The 10942-nt window shown below is 41.8% G+C and overlaps 1 long non-coding RNA gene across 2 annotated transcripts in view; it reads left to right on the forward strand.

The window, feature by feature from the left end:
• The window catches only part of LOC125965058 (uncharacterized), a 36256-nt gene extending 25646 nt beyond the window's left edge, over positions 1–10610 (forward strand). Inside the window, exons 3-5 of one of the 2 annotated variants that reach the window (XR_007478541.1) lie at positions 2640–2688; positions 3815–4033; positions 10505–10610. This is a non-coding gene — a long non-coding RNA (uncharacterized LOC125965058). The remainder of the gene's footprint in view (positions 1–2639; positions 2689–3814; positions 4034–10504) is intronic. The other variant, XR_007478542.1, reaches the window with a different exon arrangement.
• The last annotated feature ends 332 nt before the right edge of the window (positions 10611–10942 follow it).

The raw sequence follows: 10942 nt of genomic DNA on the forward strand, positions 1-10942 counted from the left end.
TCTTCTTGTGGAGTATGGGCTCTAGGTGCATGGGCTTCAGTAGTTGTGTCATGCAGGCTCAATAGTTGGGGCTTGCGGGCTCTAGAGCACAGGGTTAGTAGTTGTGGCGCACAGGCTTAGTTGCTCTGCGGCATGTGGGATCTTCCCAGACCAGGGTTTGAACCCCTGTCCCCTGCATTGGTAGGCAAACTCTTATCCACTGTGCCACCAGGGAAGTCCAGTGTGCTCCTTTTTAAACCTAGTCTGTTTTCTTTATTTTCTATCTTAACTATTCTGTATTAAATTAAAAAAAAACTCCTTTCTACCCCTCCTCTTTGAGTATTATATATGAAGTATGTCTTATTTATTAATCTCAAATTTTCAGCATACTTTTAAGAAGTAATCACAATGTCAAATGTTTAATATCTTTCACTTCCACCTTGAAAAGCATGGATATTAAAGTGCTAATATATTACCTTCCCTAGTCTATATTTTTTATTTTTTGTTATGTATAAAAAACAACTAAAAACATGCACAGTTTGTATGAAAATGACAAATTTCAGAAAATTCAGAATCTGAGTACACTCTATGCCTAGTTTCTAGATAAAGACACAGAAAATTTCCAGACACTCAGAGGCCCCCTGGTCCCATTCTAGTGGCTCCCCTTAAGGTTTACAATTGTTCTGGCATGTAACAAAAAGATCACTTTACCTGTATTTTGTATTTTATATAAATGCTATGACACAGTATAACCACTTTTGGACAGGGGTTTTTTATTCCTTATGTTGTTTGTGAATATACCTATATGGTTGCCTGTTGTGATCATGTATTGACACTGTTGCATAGGATTCCATAGTGTAAACATTTAACTACTAAGTAATTTATTCCAATGTGTATTAAAATATGAGTGATTTTTAGTTTGTGTCTGTTGAGAATAGTACTGGCATATAAATTCTAGAACTTGAGCTTTGGTGGTGTGTGTATAAATTATTGTTCAGTATACATGTAGTAGTAAAATTTTTGAGTCATACCTTTCATATCTTTATCTGTTTAGATACTTCTAAATATTTTCAAAACATTTGTATGAATTTTCATGCTCAGCAGCAGTGAATGAGATTCAAGGATTACACACATTCTTATCAAACTTGATAATACCTGTCGTTTTCATTTGAACTTTGTGGTTCGTGAGTGATAATTCCAAGGATTGCTTTTGTTTCATTTAATTGACTACTGAGAAGCCAAGCATCTTTTGATATGTTTACTTAACATTCTGTACTCTCTTTTTTGAAATATCTTTTGGTATATTTTCCCCATTTTTGCTCTTACATTATCTTCTTATTGAAGACTTTGTTTTTTTTAAACATCTGAAGACTTCTTATTTAGGAGTTTTTTATATATGCTTGATATGAGTTCTTCTCTCTGTCACTCCTTCTTCTTTAGATGATTGTCAGTTTTTAATGTTAATAACATCTAATTTGTTATTTTCCTCTTTATTTACTTATTTAGTCATATTTCTTTTTTTTTTTTTTTTTGCGGTACGCGGGCCCCTCACTGTTGTGGCCTCTCCCGCTGCGGAGCACAGGCTCCGGACACGCAGGCTCAGCGGCCATGGCTCACACGGGCCCAGCCGCTCTGCGGCATGTGGGATCCTCCTGGACTGGGGCACGAACCCGTGTCCTCTGCATCGGCAGGCGGACTCTCAACCACTGCGCCACCAGGGAAGCCCCTATTTAGTCATATTTCTATTTATTTATGTAGTCGTCTTATCTGTAGTAGAGCACATTATTTATTCTAAACCACAAAGATGTTTTGGTTTCCTCAATAAATCTAATTATTAAGCTTTAAATTTAAGTTAACTTTCTAAACTAAGTATGTTGTATCATAGTGAAAATTAATTTCTTCTAGGATGGCTGAAAGGTTACATTTATTCATAAAATGTTGTATTCAACTTCCTCTTCATTTGCTCCTACCTCTCATTGATTCACAGAGGTAAACATCACTTCATCCATGGATCTGACTTTTCTTTGATTTCTCATGGTCATTCTCACTAACTCGTCTGGCCTCCTGAAATCTTTAGCAATCCCATTACTCCACAAAAGCAAAAACCTTCCTTGGGCCTTTTTCCTCAGAAGATTGATTATTCCCACATTTTAAATGGGAGATTGCAATAAATTAGGAGAAAATGCCACAAGGGTCTCTCTCTTTTTTTTTTCACATCTTTTGTCAGCCTCTGCTTGCACTCTCTGTTCAACGATTTTTGTACAACACATTGATGAAAGATGCCAGTTGTTTCTCTCCTTGGGGCAAAAGACAGATTAATTACCTGACAAAATAAAGACAGTGTCTTGCTCTGCTCAAATGTTGGACAGGATTGCTTGCATCCTAATTTAAAAGTTTCAGGTGACTGAAGCTTAAGATTCCTAAGCTTTAATCCATACTTGCACCAAGCACAGCACCCAACAGGACTGCTTTACATAACCCCATGAGAGTTTTGTGTGCAAGTGGAACAGATAAAAATATAAAACTATTGCTGTCTGTGTCATAAAAATGATTTTTTGTCTCATTTAAAATATATTTTTGTAAAATCAAAAAACGTGTCAGGCTAAAATACTGGAATTTCAAATATGGTAAAATCTAAGACCCTTCAAATTTCTTTCCAGTTTTGATGATGGGATGCTGTCAGAGATATGACTTCATTAAACACAATAGGTAAGATTCCTTCATAGGCCTGATTGGGGAATATGACAATAATCCCCGGAAAAATCTGCACATTTTCTAGTTCTCAAGTATTGGTTAAGATGGTAGAAAGGGCCCTTCATTGTCCTATATGTGAATGCAGATCAATTGAGAGAGGTGGGGATAAAACAAGCAGCCTAAATATCCTTTATATTTGTTTGTTGTACTACTAGTAGAAAGAGGAGGGGTCAACATGTCACCATGGTTGATACAGCACATAAGCTGCTTGAAACTACACAGAAATGTACCTGCTTGTATTTTCTGTGCAGTTACCCTCCCTTTTGGTGTGCCCTGATACCTCCCTCAACTTATGTACCAACTCCAGCAGTATTAAGCAGAAATCCAAAGAAATCTATTCTTTGGAATTATGAGGAAGGGAAGACTCGAAAATTTTATAGCATGCTCTATACAAGTATACACGTCACCATCCTTATCTACGTCATGCCATGCATGGAGGGTCAGTAGGTTCAGGGGATTCTGGCAGCACCAAGGTCTGTGGGGTTCATCACGGGTGCATTCATGGGCAGTAAAAGAGAAGGGCCTTATCTTGGTCACTTTCTCAATGCTAGTAGCTACAAAAAGAAGAGGACAGCAGACATCTTAGGGAGAAGAGCCAACATAAATAAAATGTCCTAATTACTCTAGGCAACCTCTCATGATAGCCTCCCATAACTCCTCGAATCCCTACATACTTGCACAAGGGATAGTGTTATATTAATGGAGCGTGTAACTGCAGATTAACATTATTTTTGTTGAGAAAAATAAAAACAGGTTCAAGTGACAGGGTTTGAAATGGGAGGGAAACTAATGTAACAATGTAGAGAGAACCCTTTGGATGGATTCATCATGGTTTTTCTTTTTGTTTTTTTGCTGCTTCAGAATCTGTAGTAGAGATTGGTGTGTTCCATGATGCATTCCCCTTCTTATAAATTTTAGGTGGAATACCCCATTAGGAAGAAGTGCACGTAAGGAAGGTTAGTGATTCAAACTCCTCTGCCCTCCGTCAGCAGTGAGTGCAAAACGATAGAGACCAAGTGCTGTCATCCTTTGATGTACAAAGTTTTCACTATATGAATGATGTTTTTTTTGTTGTTTGCAGGTCAGGAGACTTGGTCTCAATATCCCTGTTTAAAAAGTGTTATCACAGGGCTTCCCTGGTGGCGCAGTGGTTGGGGGTCCGCCTGCTGATGCAGGGGACGCAGGTTCGTGCCCTGGCCTGGGAGGATCCCACATGCCGCGGAGCGGCTGGACCCATGAGCCATGGCCACTGGGCCTGCGCGTCCGGATCCTGTGCTCCGCAACGGGAGAGGCCACAGAGGTGAGAGGCCCGCGTACCGCAAAAAAAAAAAAAAAAAAAAAAAAAAGTGTTATCACATATCTGCCAGAAATAATTGCTGATGACACTGGAAAAAATTGAGGGTTATCCTTAACAATTAAGGGTTTCTCAGCAACACGGATGGACTTAGAGATTGTTATACTGAGTGACGCAAGTCAGACACAGAAAGACAGATATCATATGATATTGCTTACATGAGGAATCTAAAAAAAAAAACGGTAGAAAAGAACTTATTTACAAAACAGAAATAGAGTCATTGATATAGAAAATAAACTTACGGTTACCAGGGGATAAGTGGGGGAGGGATAAATTGGGAGAATGGGAGTGACATATACACACTACTGTATATAAAATAGATAAGTATTGGTATGCACCTGCTGTATAGGACAGGGAACTCTACTCAGTGCTCTGTACTGGCCTATATGGGAAAAGAATCTTAAAAAAAAACACAAGGGTTTCAGGATTATATAATAAATATATATGTGCAAAACATTTAACATGAAAGGAAAAATAAATTAACCATGTGGTCCCTGTTGTAGTATCAACATTTTGTGCCTCTAGTTTTCAGATTTTGAAAACCAGCTCCCTTGTTGATGGTATTAGGAGGTGGGGCTTTTGGGAGGTGATTAGGTCATGAAGCCAGAAACCTCAAATATGGGATTAGTGACCTAATAAATGTAGCACACAAAAGATCTTATGCCCATTACATCATTTAATTGCAGAACCAGAAGACCCACATTATGAACCAGAAATTTGGCCCTCACCAGGCACTAAGTCAGACGGCAACTTGTTTTCTTAAATTAATTAATTAATTATTTGGCTGCGTTGGGTCTTGGTTGCAGTGCACAGGCTACTCATTGGGTGGCTTCTTTTGTTGCAGAACACGGGCGCTGGCGTGCGGGCTTCAGTAGTTGTGGCACGTGGGCTCAGTAGTTGTGACTTGCCAGCTAGAGAATGCTGGCTCAGTATTTGTGGTGCACGGGCGTAGTGGCTCTGCGGCATGTGGGTTCTTTTCGGACCAGGGCTCGAACCTGTTTCCCCTGATCGGCTGGTGAATTCTTAACCACTGCGCCACCAGGGAAGCCCTAAATGTGTGACTCCATTTCTCTTCTTAAATTAGTTTATGTGTAGCCATTTTTAGATTCCACCTCTAAGTGATATCTTATGATAAGCCTCTTTTTCTGTCTGACTTATGTCACTTAGAATGATCGTCCCTAAGTCCACCCGAGTTGCTGCAACTGGCCTTATTTCATTGATTTCATGGCTGATTAACATTCCACTGTACATAATTACCACATCTTCTTTATCCATTTTTCCTTCCAAGGACATTTAGGTTGTATCCAAGTCGAGGCTCTTGTAAACAGAGATGCACTAAAAGTTGGGTTCGCTGTGTCCTGTCGAATTTTGTTTTTACCAAGACATACGCCCATGAGTGGAAGTGCCGTGTGCTCTGTAGCTCTGTTTTTTAGATTTTTTAGGAAACACAATACATTTCTCCAGAGTTGCCGTTGGCAATTTACGTTCCTAGCGTTAGCGAAACAGGGTTCCCTTTTCTCCACGCCCTGTCCTGCTTTTCTGGTTTTTACACTTTGTGATGAGGGCCGATCTGACTGATGTGAAGTGTTGATATTCATTGCCCGCCTGTTTGGTTGGCAAAAAAGGGAGTATGCATTTGTCCTGAATATATTCAGAAAAAAACGCATACGCCCTTTTTGGCCAAATGGATCATTGGCGTAGTTCAGCCGCTTTTCACGTGCTTTAACTGCGAGTCCAATCTACCTCTTGAAATCCCTCTGTGCAATTCTGCCTTGCTTTCAAGTCCTTTTCGATGACTTACCTCACGACATTTTGCGACGGTAGATATCCTTTACAACCCTGAAGGTTTGAAAATTGCAGGGCCCTGAGGTGGATTTTTCATATTTTGTGGGGAACATGCCACAAAACAGCAGCATTGCTTGAAACCCTATTCTGATTCTGGGGGCAAGGTAAGCCTTTGGTCAAATCCTCTTCCTTATTGGAAATTAGAGTGGCATGTGCCTGTTGAAAAACCTAGGGCTTGTCTCTTATTGGTTCCCCCCATTCGGCTTCATTCTCCGGACAAATTCCAAACTGTGCGAAGCAGGATGCTGAAGGTGCTAATTTCCCCAAGTGGGGAGATTGTTAGGAAAGAGGCTCGAGGCGGGAAGCCGACCACCAAGAGATGAGGATATGAGGTGACTTTTCCAAACTCTTCCCGGTCACACAGTGTACCATACTCTGGGTGTCCAACTCATCTTTTAGCTGTAGGACGAGTCCCCTGCCCCTGGAGATTTGGGACCTATGGAAGGGGGAACAAGCATATTACTGTAAAGGGGCTGCATTTGCTGACCCATCCTCACCAAGCCTCACAGCCCCACGAGTGTCTAGCCTTAGGTCCCATCCAACTCTAGGTCTAGATGTGTTCAATTGAGGTTGCATCACAGCCCCTGAACGAATTCTGTAAAAATTTGTCTCTCACTCACTGTTTTTGTTTTTGGTTTTTTTTTTTTTGAATTTATTTTTATAATGGGGTGTAGGTGATTTTCAGTGCTATGTTTCTTGCTGCTGTACATCCACTTGATTCACTTACAGAGAGACATCGATAAATTCTTTTTCTGATTCTGACCATTCGTATATAATCTTTTCCGGTGTGTAGTGTGCTGAGTCCAGTCCTTTGAGCTTTACAGTAAGCCTTGTTGATTGCCTATTTGGTCTATGGAATGGTATCTGTGCTCATTTCAAACTCCTGGTTTATGCCTCACCTCAACCGACTTTTGCACTCTAGCAGTCATAAGTGTGTTTTCTAAATGTGGGATTCTGTGTCTCTTTTGTCATTTAGTTCATGTGTCACAATTTTGATATTCCACCTATAACTGATACCTGATGATGTCTCATTTTTCTGTCTGACTTATGTCACTGAGAATGATCGTACCTAAGTACACCTGAGTTGCTGCAACTGGCCTTATTTCATTGACTTCATGGCTGAGTTATATTCCATTGTACATAAGTATCACATCTTCTTTATCCATGTTTTCCTTCCAAGGAGATTTCGGTTGTATCCAAGTCGTTGAAGAAGTTCTGCCCCCTTCCATGTGCTTTCGAGGTGAGACCAAACTCCCTCTTGAAATCCCATTCCTGCAATTCTGCCTTGCTTTCAAGTCCTTTTTCGTGACTTACCTCAAGGCATTTTTCCACATTAGGAATCTTTTACAATGCTGCAGGATTGTGAATTGCAGTGCCCCTGAGCTCCATTTTTCAACTTGTTTCTTTGGGAACTGGCCACCAAACAGCAGGATTGCTTCAAGCCCTATTCTGGTTCTGAGGGCAAGCTGAGCCTTTGGTCAATTCCTCTTCCTCATTGGAAATCAGAGTGGCATGTGCCTGTCCAAACACCTAGGCGTTGTCTCTCATTGTTCCCCCCATTCCAGTTCATCCTCCGGACAAATTCCAAAGTGTGCGAAAGAGGGTGTTGAAGGTGCTGACTTCCCCAAGTGGGGCAATTGCCAGGAAAGAGGCTGGAGGTGGGAACCTGACCGCTAGGAGATGAGGAGATGAGATGGTTTTCTCAAACTCTTCCCTATCCGATGGTGTACCATCCTCTGGGTGTCCCATGCATGTTTTAGCTGTAGGAAGGGTGGCCTGCATCTGGAGATTTGGGACCCATGGAATCAGGACCAGGCAGTATTACTCTAAAGGGGCTGTATTTGCTGACTCATGCTCACCAAGCCTCTCAGCCCCTCTTCCCCTTAATCCTCCAGACAAATTTCAAACTGTGCGAAACAGGGTGTTGAAGGTGCTGACTTCCCCTGGTGAGTAGATTGTTAGAAAAGAGGCTGGAGCACCCGAGCACCAGGAGATGAGGAGAGGAGGTGCCTTTTCCAAACTCTTCCCGAACAGACGGTGTACCATCCTCTGTGTGTCCCATGCATATTTTAGCTCTAGGAAGGTTCCCCTGCACCTGGAGATTTGGGACGCTTGGAATGGGGCCAGGCAGTATTATTCTATAGGTGCTGCATTTGCTGGCCCATCCTCACCAATTTTCTCACTCCATGAGTATCCATCCTTAAGTCCCATCTATCTGTGGGTCTAGATGTGGTGAATCCAGGTTGCATCAGAGACCCTGAAGGAATTCTGTAGGAATTTCTCTCTCACTGTCTTTTTTAAATTATTTTTTGTAATTTATTTTTATAATGGGGTACAGCTGGTTTTCAATGTTGTGTTTCTTGCTGCTGTACATCTTCTTGATTCACTTACTGAGAGACCTCAATAAACTCATTTTTAGATCCTTACCAGTCGTATATATTCTTTTCTGGTGACTAGAGTGTTGTAAGTCCAGTTCTTTGAGCTATAGAGTAGGTCTTGTCGATTAGCTATTTGGTTTGGAACCGTATCTGTGCTAATTTCAACCTCATGGTTTATGCCTCACCCCACCTCACCTTTCACCTTTAGCAGCCATCAGTGTGGTTTCTAAATGTGTGACTCTGTTTCTGTTTTGTAATTTAGTTCATTTGTAGCCAGTTCTAGATTCCACCTGTAAGTGATATCTCATGATAAGTCTCTTTTTCTGTCTGACTTATGTCACTTAGAATGATCGTACCTAAGTCCACACGAGTTGCTCCAACTGGCCATATTTCATTGATTACCTTGCTGAGGTATATTCCATTGTCTCTAAGTACCACTTCTTCTTTATCCATTTTTTTTCCCCAAGGACATTTATGTTGTATCCAAGTCGAGGCTCTTGTAAACAGAGCAGCACTAAACTTTGGGGTGCTTGTGTCCTGTAGATTTTTGGTTTTCACAGGATATACGCCCATGAGTGCAAGTGTCATATGCTCTGTAGCTCTGTTTTTTAAATTTTGTAGGAAACACAATACACTTCTGCAGCCTGGCCGTTGGCAATTTACATTCCCACCATCAGTGTAGCAGGGTTCCATTTTCTCCAAGCCCTGTCCTGCATTTCTGGTTTTTACATTTTGTGAGGATAGCCCTTCTGACTGATTCGAACTGATACCTCTTTGTAGTGTTGATTTGCATTGCCAGCCTGTTTTGTTGGCCATAAAGGGCGTATGCGTTTTTCCTGAATATATTCAGGAAAAACGCATACGCCCTTTTTGGCCAACTGCGTTATTGGTGAAGTTCAGCCACTTTTCATGTGCTTTAATGGCTAGTTCAATCTACCTCTTGAAATTCCTTTCCTGCAATTCTGCCTTTCGTTAAAATCCTTCTCCATGACTTACCTGAAGACATTTTTCGATGATAGGTATCATTTTAAACCCTGCAGGTTTGTGAATTGCAGTGCTCCTGACCTCCATTTTTCAACTTGTTTCTTTGAGATCTAGCAACAAAACAGCAGAATTGCTTCAAGCCCTATTCTGGTTCCGGGGCAAGGTGAACCTTTGGTTAATTCCTCTTACTAAATGGAAATTAAAGTGGCATTTTCCTGTCCAAACACCTAGGGCTTGTCTCTCATGGTTCTCCCCCTTCCCCTTCATCCTCTGGACAAATTCCAAACTGTGCGAAACTGGATGTTGAAGCTGCTGACTTCATTAAGTGGGGAGATTGTTCGGAAAGCGGCTGGTGGGGGGGGAACCCGAGCACCTGGAGATGAGGAGATGAGGTGCTTTTTCCAAACTCTTCCCGATCAGACAGTGTACCATCCTCTGGGTGTGACAGGCGTGTTTCAGCAGTAGGAAGGGTCCCCTGCAAGTAAGGGGCACACCAGGGATCTTTCCAAATCTGTGTCTCCCAGAACCCCAAAACTGGGGAAGTTTTAAGCTACGGGTACATGCATGTATGTTCATGAAGGGCCTTGGGCAGTAGGCAGAGTCCAAGCTTGAGATGATTGAGGGTCAGAAGCGGTCACCGTTGGCCTCCCTTAAGTTACATTTTATCTGGCCTTGGTAGATGATGTAGATATAGGTATCTATTTTTTCATATTCTTTCCCTTTATAGGTTATTACAAAATATTGAGTGTAGTTCCCTGTGCTATACAGTATGCCCTCGTTGATTATCCATTTTATACATAGCGTTGTGTATGTGTTAATATCAAAATCTTAAATTATCCCTCCCCGCACCCTTCCCCTTTGGTAACAATAAGTTACAAGATTTTATATTCCTCAGAAATGGGGGAGCTTAAAGAATGGTATCATTTTCAATGGAAAAGCATTCAAAAGAAGATTGAAGCTTCAGCCAAGATCATTAGATGTACATCCTTGGAAAGCAATCACTTAATTTCTCTAAACTTGACCTGACAAATAAGACAAAAACCCTCCACTGAACTTGCTTATAATCAAGTGATGGAAATATCAAATGCAAGTGTTAGAAACATCTTATTTTACACGAGCCTTATACACTGCTCTCCGTTCATTACAGTTTGCTTCACACATCTGTTCACTGAAGTTACAATGTTCTCAAATTCTGTTACTGATCCTCCAGAGTGGACCCCAACAAGTGTCCCCCTGCCCAGTGTCATTGGAGCCAAGAGATCGAGACTGAGTTTGGTTGAGAAGCAAAGGAAACTTTATATTTTGATCAGAGAATGGAGAGGTGAGAACGTGCGCTCCCCCGCGGGCTGTGGGCCGGGCTGCTGTGTAGGGATCCCGTCAGCGTCAGCAGGAGGGAGGGGGCGGAGCTCTCGAGGGCCGGGTTGGCTGCAGCTCGGGCTCTATGTCGCGGAGTCTGCACAGGGGCCCCGCGAGCTGAGGTGTCGACCCAGCCATTCTGCACTAGGAAATCTGGGCTAAAGTGCCGGGTGTGGGACCTCTGCATGCGGAACCCTAGGAGCACGTGAAATTAGACAAAGCAAAAAGGAAAAAAGGTTAGACGTTATTTTATTGCCCAGATTCTATTTTTATCTCCCGGAAATTTTTAAGG

Source organism: Orcinus orca, chromosome 7, assembly GCF_937001465.1.
Source record: "Orcinus orca chromosome 7, mOrcOrc1.1, whole genome shotgun sequence".
Classification (NCBI taxonomy): Eukaryota; Metazoa; Chordata; class Mammalia; order Artiodactyla; family Delphinidae; genus Orcinus; species Orcinus orca.